A 22,737-nucleotide genomic window follows, 5' to 3' on the forward strand; every position below is an offset into this window, starting at 1 on the left:
CGTCCGCCCCCTCGGGCCTCAGACTGCGCCCTGCAGGGACTGCTCTGTCCGGGAGCCCCGCGCGGCTGCCACCGTGGGGCTCGGCAGCGAAGCTGCGCTGTGCGCACACCCAGGCCGTCGGTCGTTGATTTCCCGACGGCCGCCTGTGCCCGACGAGGTTTGGCTTCTTCCCGGTGCCTCCTTGGCCCCAAAGACTGCCTGTGTAGGTCTGGTCCTCCGCGATAAGTACAGTCACACGGAACGGTAATGGCTGTCTGAAAACCCTTGAGCCCAGAGGGAAGCTGGGCGCGGTTCCTCCTGGAGCCCGAAGGTGGGCGTAGGCGAACGAGCCGAGCTCTGCACAGGGTCGTGACTTCGCGGGGGAGCAGCACAACGCTGTGCAGGTGAGTATTTGCTGGTGGTGGCCTGGGCCTGAACAGCTGCGTCATCGTGCCCCGATTCCGTGACCTTCATAACGACCCGAGGGCCGCCCAGCTTCAGTCCTCTTCTTTGTGAAAGAGACAGAGGACAGTATTGAGCTCACCTGCCCACGGGGGCAGTAACTGTGCTCTGGACGTCAGGCTCCCTGGAGAGCGCTTCCTGTAGAACACGCTGCAGAAGGGTGGCCGCGTGACGATCCGCGGTTCCGCACGGTCTGCCCTTCAGCGCCGCGCTGAGCGCCCCGCCGTCCGCACGGATACAGTCNCACACACACACACAGGGAAAAGAACCCTCACTGCGTAAAAATTATTAGGTTTGGTCAAAAATTAACATTAAGCAAATCTGTACTTGCCAAGTAATAATTTAGGGCAAACGAGCTGGCTTTTGTTGGTTTTTGATCCTCTCTTGTGTGGGGGAAATGACTGTTTTGATACCAGAGTCCCTTTTCCTACATTGCCAAACCTTCCAAGAAAACCGTCACTCCTGGTAGCCTTATTTCTCGAGGGAAAGCCCCAAGCCTTTGAGGAATAAGACTGCTTTTTGAGTCACACATGTTTATTAAAATTATACACAATTCCACGTTGATTCTGGGCTTTGCTGCGTCCCTGCTTTTGTTCATGGCAATGTTTAGAAGAAGGTACCCCACTTATGTGTGGACACACAATCCTGCTCCTCCTTCAGGCTCCACAACCAGTAACTTCACTTCTCAAAGTCAATCGCAGCTCTACTCCCACCCCACACACCTTTAGGTCGTATGGTCTCTGCTTTCTCTATACTCTGATAGCACTTGATATGTTCCCGCCTTCTGATAAATAACAAGGTGCAGTGGGGGCCACTTATCCAGATACTTGCTTTGACCCCCTATCATCTGTATGCATGCTCACGCCAGCTTCAATTTTAAGTTTCTAAACTCCTAGAAACATATCTTGAATATTGCAGAAGTTCAATGAATATTGAATGAATGCATGAATTTACCAGACGGTAGATCTTTCAGATTCCATTGTCGATTATGGAAGAGACTGTGCTAATTTTGTTAATGATGGTAGGTGCTCAGGGGACATTTGGTTGGTGAATAATGGGTGGGACATCCATATGGCCCATGTTGATGCTTCAATTAGAGGAAACGTTGTTTAGATCGGGAGAGAAACACAAGACACAGCTCCATGACACATCTTGGCAGGTTTGTAAGAATTGGGAGAACCATTGCAAGCATCAGTGTGCAGAAGTCACACAAAAGCACTGAAACATAATGAAATGTGTAATAAAAATGCTTCTTTCTTAATTCAGCAGCATTTTATTTTGCCCTTCTGCTCACTGGGCATTTACCTTCTTAATAAACTTTAATTTGTGTGCATATTAACGGCTGAAATTTTAAATGAAAGTGATTATTCAAAATCATATTAAATTTTACACGCCTTAAAATACACCATAAAAGTTTATAAGGCAGTGGCTATCTCAGATTACACATGTGAGGTGTTCACAAGTCAGACATAATTATGTAATGCTTTTGATGCTTAACGTGCCTGAGCTCCTTCAACAATGAAAAGGGAATATACGGTATGGCAAATGTGACATGTATGCACAATATAACAGCAATCTACTAGAAAGCTCTCAAAATGTGTTTTTGTCATTAAACCAAGTACATGAGCAACTAAAAATTAAGCAGGAAACCTCTTTTTTCCTCTAGAATCATGGAGTGTTTTGATAACTTCCTACATTGATGGCCTCCTAACTGGTCCACTTGCCATCCATCCTTGCCCATCTACCATCTACACGGAACCTTTTAAAATGTCAGGTAGGTCATGTTACTTCCCATTGCATTTGAATTAAAATCTAAACCTTTTACCATGCAAATTAACTAAGGGTGAGAACTGTAGCTGTGGGTCTTAACCTGGATTGCAGAGTGCGATCACCACTGAGAGTCAAAGCATTCTGATTTTTGTCTCTCCGCTCCAGAGATCTCGAGTCACTTAGTCTGAGTTGGACTCCAAACATGGGCATCATTTTTTTTTTCTTTTAGATTGATTGATTGATTGATTTTGAGAGAGACAGCATGAGTGGGTGAGGGGCAGGGAGAGAGAGTGAGGGAGAAAGAGAGAGAGAGAATTCTAAGCAGGGCCAAACTGTCAATGCAGAGCCTGACACAGGGCTCAATCCTACAAACTGTGAGATCATGACCTGAGCCAAAACCAAATTTGGGACGCTTAACCAACTGAGCCACCCAGGCACCCCCAAACATGAGCATGTTTTAGACAGCTTCCCAGGGAATAATAATGTGCAGCCAATGTGCTAAACAGTTTGACTCATTTTGAGGGAGAATGAGCAACTATTGATGTTTTCTAAATGGGCCAGTCAAAATAATTTGAATTAGGTTAGGAAATGAAAACCTTTCTATATTTACCACTTATCATTTTTGTTTATGAACAGAAAAAGGAAGTACCCAGTTCACCATCTCCTTTATTAATCCTTGAGTCAATTTAATGTATCTTAATAAAGCATAACAGCTCGTCTAGAATTCATAAGATTAGTGAAGTTTTTAAATAAGCATCCAGGTCACTAGAATAGATCATACGTCCCCTTGTTCAGCAGCACGCCTTGTGCTTTTGCTGTGACCCTCATGCTATCCCGGATGTGTAACATGTGAAAATGAAGAACCACAGTTCTACTTGTCTGGGTATTCATTCTTCACCAGAGGATAGACACATGCACAGATAATGCAGTGATAATGTAAGAAATTCTATAGAAGTCAAGATAAGGCAAGAATAACCTGCTGTTGCAGGTGGGAGGAGGGTCAGTCAGAGAAGCTTCAGAACAGAGGTACCATTTGCCCCATGGCCTTCAAAGATGGATGGGGGTTGACCAAGCAGAGAGGAGAGAAAGAGTCTTCAAATTTGAAGCAATGGGAATAGTGATGGGCCGGAGGAAGCATGAGAAGACACAGACCGCTGAAGACTTAATGACCAAACAAGAACACAGAGCCTGGAATATGCTGGAAGGGATGGTGCCAGATGAAAATAGAAAGGTAAGTCACATGATCTCAACCTCTTAAGAGATTTAGTTTTTCATAATCATTTCTTGATACTTAAAGAAAAAGAGTTAACAGGTTTTGCTTTAGAAATGCTTCCAGTGTACAAAGTGAGTTTAAAGTTTGAGTTGGGGCATCTGGGTGGCTCAGTTGGTTAAGCGCCCAACTTCAGCCCAGGTCATGATCTCACAGTTCGAGGGTTTGAGCCCTGCGTCAGGCTCTGTGCTGACAGATCATGTCTTGGTAATAATTTTTGAATCAAAAGCAACAAATGCAAAAATAAAAAAAGTGGGACTACATCAAACTTTTAGCTTCTGCTCAGCAAAGGAAACCATCAAAAAGATGAAAAGGCCACCTACTGAATGAGAGAAAATAATTGCAAATTATAGCTGATAAGTGGTTAAAATCCAAAATATGTAAAGAATTCATATATTTCAAGAGTCAAAAACAAACAAACAAAAAAACGGATTTAAAAAAAGGCCAGAAGATCTGAATAGACATATTTCCAAGAAAAACATACTGATGACCAACAGGCACAAGATATCCAACATCATTAGTCATCAGGAAAATGTAAATCAAGACCCCAGTGAGATATCACCTCATCTGTTAGAATGACTGTTATCAAAAAGACAAGAAAATCATGTGTTGTTGAAGACGTTGATAAAAGGGAACATTTATGGACCATTACTGGTTATGTAAATTGGTGCAGCCACAATGGAAAGCATTATGAAGTTTCTTCAAAAACTTAGAAATAGAACTACTGTATGATCAAGCAATTCTACTTCCATAATTTTATTAAAAGAAAACAGAACCGATAATTGGAAGAGAGGCATGCACCCCATGTTCACTGCAGCATTATTTACAATAACCAAGATATGGAAACAACCTAGATGTCTGTCAACGAGTGAATGCCTAAAGACACTGTGGTGTGTATACAATGGGGGTATTATTCAGCCATAAAAATAATAAAACCTTTCCATTTGTGACAACATGGATGGACCTTTGGAGGCATTATGCTAAGTGAAATAATTCAGACTGAAAAAGACAAATACCATATGGTCTTATATGCAGAATCTAAAAAAATCGCCAAACCAAACTCATAGAGGGGCAGATCAGTAGTTGCAGGAGTCAGGGGTGGTAAGTGGGAGACATGGGTAAGCTATTTTCTTTAGTTTAAACACATTTAATTAAAAAAATATTAGGTTCATTTATTTATTTTGAGAGGGGGAAGGGTAGAGAGATGGAGAGAGGCTCCACGCTGTCAGTGCAGGGCCTGATGGGGGACTTGGTCTCCTGATGGTGAGATCACAACCTGAGCTGAAATCAAGAGTCAGACGCTTAACCAACTGAGCCACCCAGGCGCCCCCAAAATTTTTAAAAATATACGGAAGGAATGCAAGTGGAATCAGCTGAACTCCACCTTTTATGTAGGCCAAACGATCACGTCTTTCTCACAGAAGAGCTAAGAAGAACAAATTAGCTAATATAATAAGGCAGTGAACACCGGGCCTTGCCCAGAGTATGCATTCAATAAATAAGGTCACTGTGCATGCGGCTAGTTGCCTCACCAAATCTCCTTCTCACTCTCTTCTTTTCTAGTAGAGTTTTCCTTGGACACAAAGCCATCTGGTTACAATCTGTATTTCCTACTTTCCCTCGCATAGAGGTGTCTGTGGCTTTCTGATTGAATCTGGAAGAAAGCTGAGTAGAAGGGATAGGTGCACCTTCCACATTATCTCTGATTTAACATCACACACCTTCCCCAATGCGTGCCTTTCTTTCCTCATGAAGGAGATCAGAAGGCACAGTGGAAAACCAACACTGACCATGCAGGTGAGGACAACCCCCAGGAAGGTGAAGAAACAAACAGATGGAGGGAATCTGGGCTTGTGAATGACATAGAGTGTCTATGACAGACTATGTAGAGCAAACATGTATATGAGAGAAATAAATTCCCATCTTATTTGAGCTACAATATTTGTAACAGATTTATTGACGTATAATGACATGCAATACTCTGTGCATATTTAAGCTATATAATTTGATATTTTTTGATGTATGTATTCACCTGAGGCCATCGCCACGGTGACACTCATGAAGAAATCCATCATCCCTCCCAGGTTCCTGGTGCGCCTCTGGAATCCTTCCCTGTTGCCCCTCCTCTGGGCCCCCACCTGTCACCAATCAACCATTATATTTTATAGCCTTTTTGTCAGAGCACTGCAACCTCTGTCTAGACTGGTGCTGATCTTATTAGTTATTACCATGAGTTTTATGTCACTTCCCAAAGAAATGTTTGGCAAATGTTCCAGCTGATGGATATATTCTAATGCACTGGGGGAAGGGTGAGGTGAAGGAAATAGTGGAGTGTGTGGTTCAGAGGCAACTACTTGCTGATTGTAAACTCATTGTAGACAGTCTCTGTCTCATTAATCTCTGAATCCCTAGCACCTACCCCAGCGCCCTACCTTCAGTACCCAACACATGCTACGTTGGTGGCCGGTGGAGAGTAGGGTGACATGAATAGAGAGAAGAAAATGGTCAACATTTTAAGTTATTTTATAATTATTCACTGAGCTTGCATTAGGAGACCAAGATTAACAGTGTATTTTTAGACAGTTTTGCTTCAAAGCAAGCACAAGGAAAGAAAGTATGTTTAGGTATAGCAATTATGAGGAAAATATCTTTGATCTTCTTCTAAAATATTTGCCGAAGAAGAACAAAAGTAAAAAAATATTCGATGTAATGAAAACCCTCAGGAGAGGAATGTTTTTATTTAACATTTAAGAGCTATCGCTGGTTATATCTTTTTCAACTCCTGATCTCCAGCTTACGAGCAAATAAAAGCAAAATGATGAAGAATAAACAGAATGAAGAATGTTCCAGAGAAGAGGTGAGAGGCAAGAAGACAGAGGAGCAGAAACCCCCCCCGCCCCAAGTCTGACTCACCAGGTGCCTGGGCCCGGTTGCTTTTTCTTTGAAGCTTTTTACAGACCCAACCTTCGCTTGGCCAACCAGAGACTTAGGGGCCAGGGTTGATGCTCAGTGTTGGGGATAAAAAGATAAAAATATCCCTGTTGATGAAGGTATTAATGGAGAAGACAGTTGTGTAAACACATATATGAGTTATAAACAGAGAGACCACACATTCCGGAGTCTTCAGGCCAGTCCTAATTTAAACATACTGGATAATGTCATTTTTGTTAGCACCCTTTTACTTTCCAAAGGTCCCAGGTTAGGCAATCAATGTGGTGCTATAATAGAAATCTTAATAGTGTCTCAAAGGATGGGGGGTTAGGTCCATGTGAGGAGCTTTGGGATGATTCCATGCAGAGGGAACATTAAGAGGGAACATCAAATGTGACTAGCTACAAGCCAGGAAAGGAAGAACAGGGCTGGACACTTTAGGCAGAGGGAGCATTGTGGGCCAAGGTCCAGGGTTACCAGGGAGCACAGCATGTTCAGGAAAGAAGAGGGAGGCAGAAAGGAGGGGGCTTCAAGAGGGTGAAGATGTTTCGGTATTAAAAATGTACGGACAATGTAACAGAAAAGCTGAGGGATGAGGGCAATGATTTCTGAGAATCCAGGTGGGTTGATGACCATAGTTCATGGGACGGTTCTGCCCACCCGCCTGGCAATTCCTCTAACAACATCCATGGGATCAGGTGTAAAAATAATGCATTCTGATTCAACATTTTATGAAAAGATGAAACAAAAAGACAAAGGACAAAAATTGGGAAGTACTGCGAGACTGGATGAAGGGAAATGAAGGAAAAATAATGTAAGAAACTAAAAGACTAGATTAATGGATCTCAAATTATAGTGCGTATAAGAATATCTCTGAGTGTTTACTCAAATTACATTCTCTGGTGCTTTATAGCAAGCACTCCTAGATGTAGAAAATCTGGTGTGAGTCCCCAAAATCATCGCAAAGGGAGGAGTATGTTTGCAGCTAAGTGTGGTGAAGATTGGCTGCACAGAGAATCACGTACCTCCATGCAAATGGGCGTTCTGTTTCTCTTTGAAAATACACTTACATAAACTGCTCTCTTGTAAGGAAACACATTATTTAGTGCACTCCTTCATTCCTATCATTTCTCATTCATTTGTATAATTGTGAAACAGATTCCTTTTAACCAAGGAGGTGAAAGACCTGTACACTGAAAACTGTAAAACATTGATCAAAAAATGGAAGATGACACAAATAAATGGAAAGATAACCGGCGCTCATGAATTTGAATTAATATTGCTAAAATATCCACATTACCCCAAAGCGATCTATAGATTTAAGGCCAGCGCTATCAAAATCCCCATGGCATTTTTTTTTTTTTTTTTTTGCAGGAACAGAGCAAACAACCTAATATTTAAACGGAACCACAAAAGACCATGAATAGACAAAGCAATTTTGAGAAAAAGGAACAAAGCTGATGGCATCACACTTAACTCATTTCAGATCTACGAAACTGTAGATATGACAGCAGGCGTTGGCACAAATCAGACACACAGAGCAATGGAACAGAATAGAGAGCCCAGAACTAAACCCGTACATATATGGTCAATTAATTTATGACAAAGACACCAAAACTACGCAAAGGAAAACGGACAGCTTCTTCGGTAAAGACTCTGCTGGAGAAGCTGGACAGCTGCACGCCGATGGAGGACCTGGATTGCTAGCCTACGTCACACACACACATCAACTCAAAATGAATTGAACGCTGGACTGTAAGCCCACAAACCAGAGAACTCCTAGAAGACAACATGGGCCATAAGCTCCTGGACATTCATCTTGGTAATGATTCTTTCGGATTTAACCACAAAAACAAAGGCAGCAGAAGCAAAAATAAACAAATGAAACTACATCACACTTTCAGTTTTTGTTAAGTAAAGGAATGGGAGAAGATATTTCCACGTCATATATCTCATAAGGGGGTAATATCCAAAATCGTTAAAGAACTCATACAACTCAAGAGCAAAAAACAAACAGTATAATTTTACATTATGGGCAGAGGATCTGAATCGACATGTTTCCAAAGAGGACATCCAGATGGCCAACAGACACAGGAAAACGTGCTCAATGTCACTCATCATCAGGGAAAAACAAATCAAAACCACAATGAGATACCGTCTCACACCTGTGGGGATGGCTATCTATTATCACAAAGAGAAGAAATAATGAAGGTCAGCAAGGATGTGGAACAAAGTGAATCGTTGCGCACTGCTGGTGGGAGTGTAAATTGATGCAGCCCCTGTGGAAAATAGTATGGAGTTTCCTCAAAAAAACTGCAAATAGAACTACCCTATTGTCCAGCAATTCCACTTCCAGGAATATACTCAAAGGAAACAAAAATCACTCTGTTGAGGAAATATCTGCACCTCCATGTTCATTGCAGCAGTATTTACAATTATCTCCACCCCCAAGTTCATTGCAGATTTCCAATGGCCAAGACACGGAAACTAACTAAGTATCCATTGGTGGATGGATGGATGAAGAAAATGTGTATATACACAATGACATATTATTCATCCTTGATAAAAAAGGAAATCCTGCGATTGGTTACATGGAAAGACCTTGAAGGTATTATGCAAAGTGAAATAGGTCAGACAGAGAAAGACACATACTATATGATCTCACTTATATGTGGCATCTAAAATGATAATATTGTAGTATACAGTATGGTGACTATAGTCAATAATACTGTATTGTATATTTGAAAGTTTCTAAAAAGTAGACCTAAAAGTTCTTATCACAAGGAAAAGAATTTCGTAAGCATGGGTGGTGATGGACATCACCCAGAGTTATTGTGGTGATCATTTTGCAACATACACGTATATGGAATCATGCTCTTGCACACGTGAAACTAATAGGATGCTATATGTCAATTATACTTCGATTCTAAAAATAATAGGGGCCCCTGGGTGGCTCAGTTGGTTAAGCATTCGACTTTGGCTTAGGTCATGATCTCACAGTTCGTGGGTTCGAGCCCCGTGTCAGGCTCTGTGCTGACAGCTCAGAGCCTGGAGCCTGCTTCGGATTCTGTGTCTTCTTCTCTCTCTACCCCTCACTCACTCACTCACTCACACTCTGTCTCTTTCTCTCTCTCTCTCAGAAATAAATAAACATTTAAAAAATGACAGAACAAAACACAGATTCCAAAGGGTTTGATTCACGTTCTACCATAGGCAAATTGCTTAATCCATGTCTGTTTCATCATCTGTAAGATGGGTATAAAGGTACCTATACCGTAGAGATGTTGCATTAAATGATACACTATATGCAAGGGACCCTTGATAGAAATTGGAATATAATAGTCACTTGAAAAATATTTGTTTATTTCATTTGTTGTGTGCTGTGGTCTTATACATATTAATCCTTAGAAAATTCCAGAAGATTACTCTTCAAGTGGACTTAATCAGGTGGAGTTCTGTCTGTGTGCCTAGGGTAGATCCCAGATAATCAGAAATCTTTCAGAGAGCCTGGAAGATTGGGGAAGGGTAGATGGTTTGTCTTTTTAGAGAATTCTTAAATTCTAAGGAGAGCAAAACATTCAATTCCTGACTCATGTGACTAATGTAGACTCATAAAATATTTAAATTTTGTCATGTTTATTTTTGAGAGAGAGGAAGAGAGAGAGGGAGAGAGAGAGACTTATTGTNTGCCCAAATCATAAAATATTTAGATTGGAAAGGATTCAGAGGTCATCTAGTCTGAACATATCATTTATTAGTTAGGAAACTGATGTGAAAGAAGGTTAATTCATTTACCCCAACTCACAGAAAAACATGGTGGAAACTAACCTACCGTCCAGGAGCACTGATTGCCAAGCCTGAGCTCTTGGGATTGATCCGTTGTTTGTGACTCATGTATTCATCCATCCATTTGTTCATTTATTTTACAAATTTTAGTGAGTAACTAAGATGAGCCAGACCTCGTTCATGATATTGGATAGTCATGTAGCCAGTCGTGTGATACTAACAGCTAAATTTGTCGAGGTCTTAATGGACATGAAATATTATTTTAAATAATTTATATATATTAACTCACTCATCTCCACCTCTTTGCAGAATATTTTGCGTTAGTATTTTTATGTGTTTCCAGGATTTGGAAGATAATTAGTCACAAAATTTAATACTGAGACATTAATATCCAAATAATGTGCTTGTCTGAGTTCTCAGTAAACTGGGGGAGGTAGGTGAGTGGAAATGGTAATATGCAGATGAGTAGTGAACTCCGCATTCATTCTGCAACTCTGTAACATAAAACTGGTCACCAATGTTACCTCAATACGCATACGAGGAAGTGTAGGTAGAGTTGTGGTTGCTTAAAAAAAACCCATTTTGCCATTTAAGTAATTTCTGTACTCAGGGCCCACAAGTTTGAACATTAACTTATCCATATGAAAACTTAATTACCTTTTTTGATTTTTGTGAAATAACTTATTTACAGATACCTTCCTCCTACCTTGCTAGTTTCGAACTTCCTGCACATCACAGAATCAACCAAACCCTTTACCTAACCTGAAATCTGAATCTTAGTGATAAAAATTGAAACTTTGTCAGCACATGACTCTATAAGTATTATTTCATAATTCCATCACTACGTATACCACATGAATGTATCATTTAATGTCTTTGTTGTAATGCTCTAATAAAAAATAGCAAAATGAGTATGGACTGTTAAAGAAGATTGGGGGAAGGAGTTTTATTATCTCTACTTTATGGATGAGGAAACCGAGGCCAGAAGAATTAAATAACTTCCCCCAAACTGTAGGACGAGGAGTCAGCCATGCCGGAATGTGAACCTACTGTGTGCTCTGAACCACTCGCACAGGGTACTGCCTCTCAGAGACAAGGAACGCAAGCAAGTTGACAGACCAGGAAACTAACAGAGACTGACAGAGCTGTAAGGAAGTAGAGAAAACTTAGACGGTAACAGCTAAGAGAAGGGTGGGAATGCGTTGAGATGCCAGCTGAGGAAATGCCAGCATCGCAAGAACACTGACATGGAGAAGACAGGAAGCCCCCGGAGAAACGGGAGGAACGGCATTCGCGCACAGGGACCAGCATGTGAGCAGGCCTGGGTGTGCCAGGGTCTGGTGTGTTCGTGCAAAGGCCAGGGGGCCAGTGGGCCTGGCGTGTGGAAAGCGAGAACAGGACTGGAGAGAAAGGCACGGTCCAGGTGGCGTGCGCCTGGGGCCGCGTCAAGAGATTCCAATTTCATTGCAAGTAGGAAGGCACGTCGCTGCAGCACTTTAACCTGAGGCCACCATTTCTGTGCTTTTAACATTTTCCTCTGGTCTTTTTCACCTGCCTGCACTCTACATGTCGCATTGTGAATAAAGGTTAGAGTTAAATTCACTGTCCTGAAAATTATGGAGAGAGAGAAGCCTTTTTTTTTTTTTTCACTTCATTGTTTCTTTATGGTTAAGAGGGGACACAGGCCATGTAGAAATAATAAGCAGTAATATAGAGCTAAATATATCACAGAGCTTTAAGTTTTCATGCCAATAAAAATATTACTCTACCACCCACACCACCATCCACATATTTGAATAAGTAAGTAACAATGATGCTATTTAACATGAAAAGGTCAGCCATGGGTCCATATTTTTAGCAATCCCCAGCCTAAATGAAATAAGGCATCCAGCTAGAATTTTTTCTCAGCCCTTAGGTTCCCTGCTCATGTTTTACAAAAGTGAATTACTTCTGCTGTTAGAAGAAATATGCCCTTGAAAAAATATGTGTTGCTTCAGCTATTCATCTGAACTGGAAAATGTATATCAGAGCAGAAGCAAAAATAGATTTGCCTCCTCTGATATACAGATCTTCTGAAGGCAGGAGACGGGTGGAAGGGAAGGGAAATATTTCCAGGAATTCCTTTCATGCCTTCACTGAAGAATAAACTTAAAGTACCTGCATTAGACCAGACCAGTGTCTGGGTCCCCGATCAAGGACGATAAAAATCAGAAATCGGACTCAGTTCAAGGTTTACTCCCGAGGAGGCTGAAACGTCCTTCAGAGGAAGGTGAAGGGACCTGGTGAGAGTCTGAGTGTGTCCCCTGCTGGCCTCTGGACGAGCCCCTGAGCCCGTGATCACTGCACCCCTCACAGTGAGGACATCCTTCGTGGCAAAGGCACATGGCATCATGCACTTTCTGCCCTGCACACCCACAAGTCACATTAGTGCCAGACACATTTTTTTTTTTTTAATGTATAAGACCTTAATTTTCCAACTCAGCAAGACCTTGTCTCCACAGGCTGAATGTTCAAGTCTGGGATCTTAAAATTTTCGCTGTGCCAGGGTTGGGGCCATCTCTACTTAGGTCTTCACCACAAAATGTGGGAATTGCATCGAGAGCTTTCCGTGGCCCGCCGGGCGTAGCCCACAGGAGTAGCCTGCACTGAGTTACCACCGTGATCAGTTCCCCAGCCGGCTGCGCCTGTTCTGTCCTTTGTGGAAGTGATGTCCTGAACAAATCGGTGAAAATATAAAGTATACATTACCATCAGTCTAGCCCCACATCCTGAGTTAGATGCTTGAAAATAATAAATGATGCTTAACTCCATAGAATATGGAGAAAGAAACAGCATTAGGATAGAGATGTTGTGGTCTCTAGCATTCTAGCTGGAAAGCATTCTCATAATCCTTTTATAAATCATGTTTGACGCATCTGTAAGTAAATGTCAGAAAGGAAGCCGTGTATTTGAGTACTCTAGGTTTTGGTGGCGACGAGATTAAATCTGTGCTAACGAGGCAAAGCACTGTTTATTTTGCAGTTACCTGATCCTAGTGACCCAGCAAGAAACACTCTTGCCTTTGGAAGCGCAAAGTGTTAGACATCTTTTTTTCCACCAGATGTTCTTTTTCTCACAAAACATTGTGGGAACAATTGCATCAGCTTTGAAAAATCTACCAAAGATACATATTTTAAATCCCTTCTGTCACACAACACAAGATTAATGCTGCAATAAATGAGTTCACAGCAAGTCAGAAGTATAATTATAGTGCTCAATCCTTTTAATGATTTTCAGACAACAGGTTATCCATTTATAAGTGAGGTCTATCCAAGAGCATGGGATTCAACTAGACAGTCTCTTCTACCTTCGTCCCTTTATCTACCTCTTGAAAGGGGGAAGTAAAGTGTTTAGCATTTGGGTAATGCTTTAGCGCTTACAAAGTACTTACACTTACACCAAATTATTTGACACATTTTAGAAACACAGAAACTGATACCCAGAATGGTTAGCTGACCTGTTCAACACTATCCTGCTAACAAGTTAAAAAACAAAACTCAAACCTAGGGGTTCTTCCACCTTCTCAAATGTGAGTTCCCAGCGGCAGGCATGAGACACACAGAAATGGAGTACATTCTGTGAGCTGCTGCCTCCAGGCAGCACACCCCGATTGCAGTTTATACAGTCTCTTGACATTTTCTCAAAGCAGTATTGATACATATTATCAAATAAATATTTACTCTCATATTGCATGCACTGTCCTCACATAATCCACCTATCCGTCAACACGTAGAAAATATATAATCATTTTTTTTCAAAACTAATAAGCATAGGAAGTGATTTTACCTTATTTTTTAAGGCAGACACCAGTTGATTCCTGTGTTGTTTATGTATCGGCAAGTTCTGATGTCATGTGCCCAGCTCAGCATCCTTCTCAATCAAAACTGGGAAAATGTGTGCCTGGGTGGCTCAGTCGGTTAAGCGTCCGGCTTCAGCTCAGGTCATGATCTCACGGCTTGTGGGTTCGAGCCCCGCGTTGGGTTTTGTGCTGACAGCTCAGAGCCTGGAGCCTGCTTCTGATTCTGTGTCTCCCTCTCTCTTACTCTCTCTGTCTCTCTCTCTCTCTGTCTCTCTGTCATTCTCCCACTCGTGATCTCTCGCTCTCAAAAATAAGTAAAACATAAAAAAAAAAACAACCCTGGAAAATGTCAGCTTAAAATCCCCTCCAAAAATGTGTTTATGGATTATTGATTAGCCTTAACACCCACAGTGAGTACATCAAATGGGATCTGGATTTAAATATGTTTTCTATTATGAAATGAAATATAAAGAAATGGTGGAGTTGCCATGAGGTGAAATTTTGAGTGCATAATTTGAAAGTCTTTAAGTTGGAGGGGTACCTGTGTGGCTCAGTCAGTTAAGTGTCCAATTTCGGCTCAGGTCATGATCTCACAGTTCGTGGGTTTGAGCCCCATGTTGGGCTCTGTGCTGACAGCTCAGAGCCTGGAGCAGCTTCGGAGTCTGTGTCTGCCTCTCTCTCTCTCTGTCCTTGCCCTGCTCATGCTCTGTGTGTCTCTCTCAAAAATGAATACACATTAAACAAAATTAAAATAAATTAAGCCTTTACATTAGAAATGCCATTCACTTGCTCTGATATTACCTTTCTGAAATAACCCCAGCTCACTGCCCCAGGAGAGAACACAGTAAGCCAATATGTTCACGACACGTCCCCTGCACCTTCCCACCCTCCTCACTAGCACCCCCCACCCTGGGTCCTTCCACTGTGGCTCATCCGACCCACAAATGGGGCTCATCTCCATAGGCCCCGACCTTTAACTTCAAGAGATCTGGCTCCAAAACATCAAGTGCACTGAGCAGATTGTAGGCAGCCGGAACCCCTTGCTACCAGGGGAAGATCTCCTCAGTGATAAACACCTGTTCTGGAAGGTTTATGCAAATGGAGCTGTGGAGACAAGGGAAAGACCCCAAGTGTTCGAAAGTTCTGCAGGGGGTGACGCTCAGAGGTGGCTGGGGAAGAGGAGGAGGGGCTGCATGAGGGAGGGCCCTGGACCACGAGGCGAGCAGCCTCGGCCCCTCACACCCCAGGTCCCAGCCTGAGGACACTGTGGGACTCCCTGCACTTATTTACAAAAAATCTCCTTTGCACAAGCAAGCTTAAGCGGGTTTCTGTTACCTACACCTGGAAAACATGCGCTCCCCAGGATGTGAATATTGAATACTGCCTTGACTTTGAGAATCTGGGTGTGTGGGCAGGCAAGGGGGTACCTTGGGTTATCTTTATATCCACAAACAAACACCTAAAATAGGCAACGAGTTTTCACTTTTTAAAAAATTTGTTTTAACATTTATTTTTGACAAACAGAGCAAGACAGAGCATGTGCAGGAGAGGGGCAGAGAGAGGGGGAGACACAGAATCCAAAGCAGGCTCCAGGCTCTGAGCTGTCAGCACAGAGCCCGACGCGGGGCTCGAACCCATGAACTGTGAGATTAGGACCCGAGCCGAAGTCGGACGCTTAACCGACTGAGTCACGCAGGTGCCCCGGGTTTTAATTTTTTTAAGTAAAAGATCATCACAATTTCCAAAAGAGAGGAGATGTTACAAAAGAAAGAAATGGGAGGGGCTCTGTATTGCCCTTTAAAACCTAAGGATCATGGGCATCTGGGTGGCTCAGTCGGTTGAACGCCTGACTTCAGCTCAAGACCTGATCTTACAACTTGTGGGTTGGAGCTGCATGTTGGGCTCTGTGCTGACAGCTCAGAGCCTGGAGCCTGCTTTGGGTTCTGTCTCTCTCTCTCTCTGCCTCTGCCCTGCTCACATTCTGTCTCTCTATTTCAAAAAGAAATAAAAATTAAAAAAAAACAAAATGTAAGGAACACAGTTCCCTAAATGTTACCAGGGCTGCTACAAGCCAGTCCCATGCACACAGTCCACTCCTATCTGGAAGGAGAAGTTAGGACCCTGCCTGCCATTCCCAGTGGCGAATGTGGTCCACCGTTAGTGTTCATGCCGAGTCTAAGTGGAGGGAAGCATCAAATCTGAAAAAGTAAAAGAGAATAATATCAACACGAGCAAAACAACTGAGACTATAAGTTCTGTGCTTCAGATCAGAAAATCTCAAGGTTTTCCTTTTTATGAAGCTATTCGTGGGAGAATGTGGGAGGGAGTTTACACCAACCACCCAGTGTGGGGTCACTACACACATTGCTGGTTTCTTTACTTGCCACCGCGAGGTATGAGTGACTCTTCAACCTGGTTGCCCGACACCAGCCCTACTGAAGTTATCTTAGTTACAGCAGCCCATAATGAGATGAGGACGTTTCATTTCCCTCCCTCCCTTCCTTCCTTCCTTCCTCTTTCTTTCTTCCTTCCTTCTCTCTCTCTCTCTCTTTCTTTCAAGAGAGGAGATGAGGAAATTTCTGAGAAGACACCCACCTCCTAAGAAACTCCTGCTGTTGAGAAATGCTGACCATCAACTGTACTTGTGATTGTTTATGCTGGGACCTTAGTGGCAAGAAGCTCCTCATACACTGCCCAGGGGTCTGTTCGTGCTTTTGTGCGACATTTATCGATTTGGCAACTCATGATCTGTTTGTGCCAATTTGTCTGGTCTTAAAGGAATTTTAAGCATGGAATAAAATCACTGGAAAACAAAGGCTAAGACTTCTACAATGCACTTTTGATGATAAAAACGGCATTTTGTGGACTTAAATTGTTTAAATTTATGATAAATTTTGAACTTATCAAAAGTAGGATTCTTAATGGTTTTGTTACCCACAAAAGAGACATTTGTTTTTATAATTGGATACTGAAGAATAAACTTCTCTGAAATAAATCGCAATTGCCAGTCTTCAACGGTGGTAAGTTCTGGAAGGCCACAGAATTACCTCGGGGTAGAACAGTTTTACTGCGCTTGTAACATGAAGACTTGGAAGTCTGTTAGAAGGCATGGTGAGGCACAAAGCTTTGAAGCCAGCACATTTTCCCCACCAAGAAACTACAGTTTTAAAGATGAAGCTTCTGCTTTGAAGACCCTGCGTTAGGCATAAATAATTTATATTCATATAGGTTGCATGCCTGACTCTCTGGCATGTTAAGTGCTCCAATTATCTGGACCAGACAAGTACTTTATTTTCATTTTCTGCGGTGATATTTTTATGGTCGACTCTATTGGTAGGTATTTCTGCATGATTACTTGCAATGGGCTTGTTCATTCTCCCATTTAAACTCGCTAAAAGGAGTTGGTTTAATATTTTGCTATATTGAAATTTCTATTAATGCTCAAGGGTCATAGTGAATTATGCCGGTGTGTTTTATGATTGTTTTATCCTTAGCGGATGGCAGCGAGGGGATTTCAAGTCTTAAGGAAAGTCTACTTGGCCTAATTAAGTACCTTCTGTTCCTGTTGTCCCTCTGATCTTCAGCTATCCTTGTGTTTATCTAACCACTAACACATTTCTTTTGATAATGAGCGATCTCAACATAACGAAATTGTTGGGAAGAAAACAGCATGCCTGTACATGCACAGGCAAAGGTAAGGACGCTACTTTTGAAGGTGAAGTTTTGGGGGCCTACGTTGTTCCTCATCGAAGGGTGTGGGCAATTTGCAGAAAGGGAAATCATGAGACCCGGCAGCTCTTATTTTCCTTTGGCATTTCCTAGGTATATGTTCAGGGAAATTCTTTCCTCCCTCCTGTAACCTGCAGTGATCAAAAAGGAGGTGGCGGAAAACCTTGCTGAAATACCACGGTCTTACAGGTTCCGGACACCATCAGTTGGCACAGTGGAGGCGCCATAGTTAAGACTCTAGGAGCAAATCCAAGAACCTTCTTGGATTTTTACCTTCTTTATTTTTAACCTCAAGGCTTGATGAATTAACACTCCACAGGTGGTGACACTGACGTCATTGTCTTCCACAGTCTCTTCTTCCAGTGTTTATTTTTTAAATACCCTCTATATTCTCTGTAGCTACTTCACCAGGTCCCCAGGTCCCCACAGGAAGTCACATGAGAGGAAAAATGAAGCATTTGAGCCCAGAAGCTTCCAAGCACCCTTAAAAGGTGAAAGGGAAAATGAAGGGAGAGAGGGAGGGGAATTATTCAGAAAGGAAAAATAATTATTCGGTTAGTCAGGTCTTCATTTATGCAAAACAGTTTTGTTATATGATTTTAACATAAATACCACCTAAAATTTGCCTACGGCATTTAATCTGCTGTCACTGCACATTGTTCAGGTGAGGACTCCAGGAGTCATCCCTGATCGATCTGTGTCTTTCAGTCACTGCACACTTTCCAGGGGCCATTCCTCCAACACAGTCCCTGTGTCTGCCTTTTACTGCTAACTGCTATTGAAGTTTTTCTTATGTGTTTATTTTCTTATTTTATATCTCCTTCCCCTCCTTTCCTTAATTCCAAATAGAAGGTAAACTCCGTGAAGGACTCCGATATTGTCCTTCTTGTTGCCATCTCCCAACCTCTGGAACAGGAGTCTCTCTGTTGGGGACATTGCTGAATACTTACTGAATGGATGCAAGCACCAGGCACATTATTAGGTGACACTCCTCTGTCCCAAGAGCAGATATACCATATTCCCATTATTCCTCTTCTGTAGGTGAGGAAACCAAAGCATAGAAAGACGAGATAATCTGCCCAAAACTGCATGAATGGTAAGTGGCAGAACCAGAATTAAAGCCACTTCATTAGGAACCATTTGTTCACATTCCAAAGCCTTTGGCTTTTTCATTGAGCCTCTAACTTACAGAGGTGACCTCCTTGGGGAGGTGCTTACCCCCTCCTATGGGGTAAGTGTTACCATCTCCATTTTTACAGATGAGGAAGCTCAGACTCAGGATAAGAAATCCTTTTGCCCCAAATCGCACAGGTGAAATGTGGTGGAGTCAGAATTCAAATCCCATTTTCTGTAACATAATCTCATACTTCCTCTCCAGCCTGAGATCTTACCTCTCAAGTCATGGTACCAAAGTTAAGGTATCACGATAGAAGGTTTTAAGAACAAAAGGTCTTTTTTAAAAGCATCTCATTTTGTTTACATTAGGCATTAAATTCTTGCCATCAGTATACAGCATAAATGTTCATGATTGACTCTTTTAAGAATATGAGCTTTTAATGTTATCGCCATCTCTTTACAAAGCAAGTGATTCTGTAATAGACCTTTTTGGGAAAGCCCGTATTTGCAGAGCAGCAAGTCCAGTCGTCTGATTTAGGCTTTGCAATAAAATCAGTTTTATGGCAAAAAAAATATTGCCAGTGGCCCCTAAATCCATGCTCTCTTCATCTTCTTGGGTACATGGCTGGAGGGTTGACCTCATTTCTTGGGTTCCGTCTCATTATGTGGGCCTATAAGACTAAATTCCAGACAGTGCAATATGAGAGAGAAGATTGACCCAGGAAAATCTTTTACAAAGGCTTCTCAGAGCTCTTTTGCCTCTAGGTTGCTTGAAATGGAGATCACTCCAAGGTTCCCCTGAAAGTGTCCCTAAGTCTCTCTTTCTGAAAAACTGGATGGAGCAGGACACCCTATGAACTGAACTGTTCACTGGGATGATACTGCTGGTTGGGGGAAGGAACAGACCACTCAAGTCTGTCCCACTGTGATGGACTAGCTCGTAAAAGGTTACTGCGTGGGAAAATGATGAAAATCAGGCCTGGATGATGTCTCTGTATGTGATTTTTCCCACATGTTCCTGGCTTGTACTATGAAACATAGCTATAGAGCACCAGGTCCACTAACATGGCTGAACAGAATCACAGAACAACCTGGAACTGTGACTTTTATCCAGTCCACGTGTGCCCTAAGTTGGGTCACCTGCTCTATATCACAAGCCTTGGGTGGCCTCCTTCATCTTTGGTCTCCATGACACGGAAGCTCAGTTCTTCCTCATACTCTTCTACCTGTATTCTCCCACTTTTTCAAAAGTACCTTCCAAGTACTTTCTGATTTATTAGAAGTGTAACATGTTCTTTAAAAAAAAAAAAAAACAACACACAAAAAAACTAAGTGTATTTTTTAGTAAAGTTTTAGATTCACAGCAAAACTGAGTAGAAAGTACAGAGATCCCATATACCCCTGGCCATCTGTACCATGTACATAGACTCCACCCACTATCAACACCTCCACCAGATGGGTACTTTTGTCACCATTGATGAATGTATGATGACACATCATTATCATCCAGAGTCTATACTTTACACAAAGGTTCCCACTCAACATTCTGTGGTTTTTGACAAACGTATGTGACATGTATCCACCACTGTAATGTCATTGAGAACTGCTGAAAAAAATCCTTACATTCCAACCTATTCATCTCACCCTTACCTCTGGGAGATGCTGATATTTTTACTGTTTCTATAGTTTTCCCTTTTCAGGATGTCATGTAGTTGGAAACATGTCTTTTTTATGTACTAATATTTTTTCTTCTTGTTTTTAGTGTTCTGTTTAGAACAGTCTAGTTATGAAGTTCCCTAGGCTTCAAAGGGTCTTTCCCAACTCTGTTTCTCTAAGACATACTGTTCCTTTTAATGTGCAACTTTGTAAAATGAGTGATTGTTTAAGATGGACATATTGAGTTTTTTATAGCACCTTAATTGAGTGTGAGCCATTATAAATTTGAGGGTCTCAGTGTTATAAGAGTTTGCCTACTGTAGCTTATACAGATCCTTCACTAAAATCACTTTTGCCCAAAGGACGAGGGCATTGTGAAACAGTACTGTTAGAATCAATGCAGCATATAAGGTAAATTCCTTCTATCCTACTTGAGGATATCCTATTCTTGAGGGTTTTTATCAAGAAAGAATGCTGTATTTTGTCAAATAATTTTTCTTTTATTATGTTTGTTTATTTTCAGAGAGAACAAGCAAAGGACGGGCTGAGAAAGACAGGGAGAAAGAATCCCAAGAAGGCTCTACCCTCAGCACAGAGCATGACAGGGCTCGATCCCATGACCTCTAGATCATGACCTGAGCCGAAACCAATAGTCGAAGGATACTTAACCCACTGAGCCTCCCAGGCACCCCTGCCAAATCCTTTTTCTGCATCTACTGAGAGGATCATATGGATCTTATCCTTTCTTTTATTAATGTGATGTATCGCATTGATTGATTTGCAGATATTGAACCACCCCGTAGCCCAGGAATAAATCCCACATGACCGTGGTAATTCTTCTAATGTACTGTTGGATTTGATTTATTAGTATCTTCTTGAGAATTTTTATATCCGTGTTCATTAGGAATATTGGCCTGTAGTTCTTTTTAGTGAGGTCTTTGTGTAGTTTTAGAATCAAGTTAGTGCTGGCCTCATAAAATGAGTTTAGAAGTTTTCCTTCCATTTCTATTTTTTGGAACAGTTTCAGAAGAATAGGTGTTAACTCTTCTTTAAATGTTTGGTAGAATTCCCCTGGAAAGTCATCTGGCCCTGGACTCTTGTTTGTTGGGAAATTTTTGATTACTGATTAGATTTCTTTACTGGTTATGGGTCTGTTCAAATTTTCCCTTTCTTCCTGTTTCAGTTTTGGTAGTTTATACATTTCTAGGAATTTATACATCTCTTCCAGATTGTCCATTTTATTGGCATATAATTGCTCATAATATTCTCTTATTGTCATTTGTATTCTGTGGTGTTGGTTGTGATCTCTCCTCTTTTATTCTTGATTTTATTTCTTTGGGATCTTTCTCTTTCCTTTTTGATAAGTCTGGTTAAGGGTTTATCAATTTTGTTAGTTCTTTCAAAGAACCAGCCCCTAATTTCCTTGATCGGTTCTTTTTTTAAAAATTTCTGTATTATTTATTTGTGCTCTAGTCTTTATTATTTCCCTTCTTCTGATAGTTTTGGGCTTTATTTGCTGTTCTTCTTCCAGCTCCTGTAAGTGTAAGATTACATCGTATGTTTGGGACTTTTCTTGCTTCTTGAGTAAGTCCTGCATTGCTATACACTTCCCTCTTAGGACTGCCCTTGCCACATCCAATAGGTTTTAAACTGTTGTGTTTTCATTTTCATTTGCTTCCATGTATTGTTTATTTCTTCTTTAAATTTCTGGTTAACCCACTCATTCTTTAGTAGGATGTTCTCTAACCTCCATGTATTTGTGGTCTTTCCAAATTTTTTCTTGTGGCTGACTTTAAGTTTTGTAGTGTTGTGGTCTGAAAATATGCAAGGTTATGATCTCAATCTTTTTGTACTGGTTGAGGCCTGATTTGTCACCCAGTATGTGATCCATTCTGGCCACATACAAAAGATGCACAACTAATATCATCCTCAGTGGGGAAAAACTGAGAGCTTTACCCTTAAGATTGGGAACATGACAGGGATGTCCACTCTCACCACTGTTGTTCAACATAGGACCGGAAGTCCTTGCCTCAGCAATCAGACAACAAAGAGAAATTAAAAGGCATCCAAATTGGCAAGAAAGAAGTCAAATTTTTACTCTTTGCAGATGACAGGATACTCTATGGAGAAAACCTGAAAAGACTCCACCAAAAAACTACTGGATCTGATACATGAACTTAGCAAATTTGCAGGATATAAA

At 41.5% G+C, this 22,737-nt stretch overlaps 1 long non-coding RNA gene across 1 annotated transcript; it reads left to right on the forward strand.

Moving 5' to 3' along the window:
* The first annotated feature begins 67 nt into the window (after window positions 1–67).
* LOC144236220 (uncharacterized) lies at window positions 68–21,359 on the forward strand. Its single transcript, XR_013336451.1, has 3 exons — window positions 68–383; window positions 2,108–2,215; window positions 21,061–21,359. It is a non-coding gene; the product is annotated as an uncharacterized LOC144236220 (long non-coding RNA).
* The last annotated feature ends 1,378 nt before the right edge of the window (window positions 21,360–22,737 follow it).

This window comes from Crocuta crocuta, unplaced genomic scaffold (assembly GCF_008692635.1).
Source record: "Crocuta crocuta isolate KB4526 unplaced genomic scaffold, BGI_CrCroc_1.0 scaffold80, whole genome shotgun sequence".
Lineage (NCBI taxonomy): Eukaryota > Metazoa > Chordata > Mammalia > Carnivora > Hyaenidae > Crocuta > Crocuta crocuta.